Here is a 456-nt window from a genome sequence, read left to right as displayed (position 1 = left end):
TTTCTGAGGCCCTTTACACTTTCATTAACACTCTTCTCAAGATCCTCCCAGCCTCTACCCACGGTGTGGTCCCAAAGCCATTCCCACATGCCTTCGTTTAATTAGATTCTTTTGTTATTACAAAGCACCCCATTCTCTGTTCCAGTAAATTTGGTTGCATAATAAATTAACCAAAAATTTAGTGACATAAGTAAACATTTATTATGCTCATGAATTTTGTGGATCCAGAGCTTGGACAGGAGACAATGGGGATAGCTTGTGTTTGCCTCTTAATGTTGGGAACTCAGCCAGAGACTTGAAAGGCGGGGCTGGAAACTTCCGAAAGATCTTTCATTCATATGCCTGGCAGTTGATGCTGGTTCTTGGCCAGGACGTTGGCTGATGCTATCGGTGAACACTTGCACCTGGGCTTTCCAAGTGGTCTGGGCTTCTTTGCAGCATGCTTTCAAGGGTTTC

Source organism: Myotis lucifugus, unplaced genomic scaffold (assembly GCF_000147115.1).
Source record: "Myotis lucifugus unplaced genomic scaffold, Myoluc2.0 scaffold_148, whole genome shotgun sequence".
Lineage (NCBI taxonomy): Eukaryota > Metazoa > Chordata > Mammalia > Chiroptera > Vespertilionidae > Myotis > Myotis lucifugus.
This window is presented reverse-complemented; position numbering follows the sequence as displayed.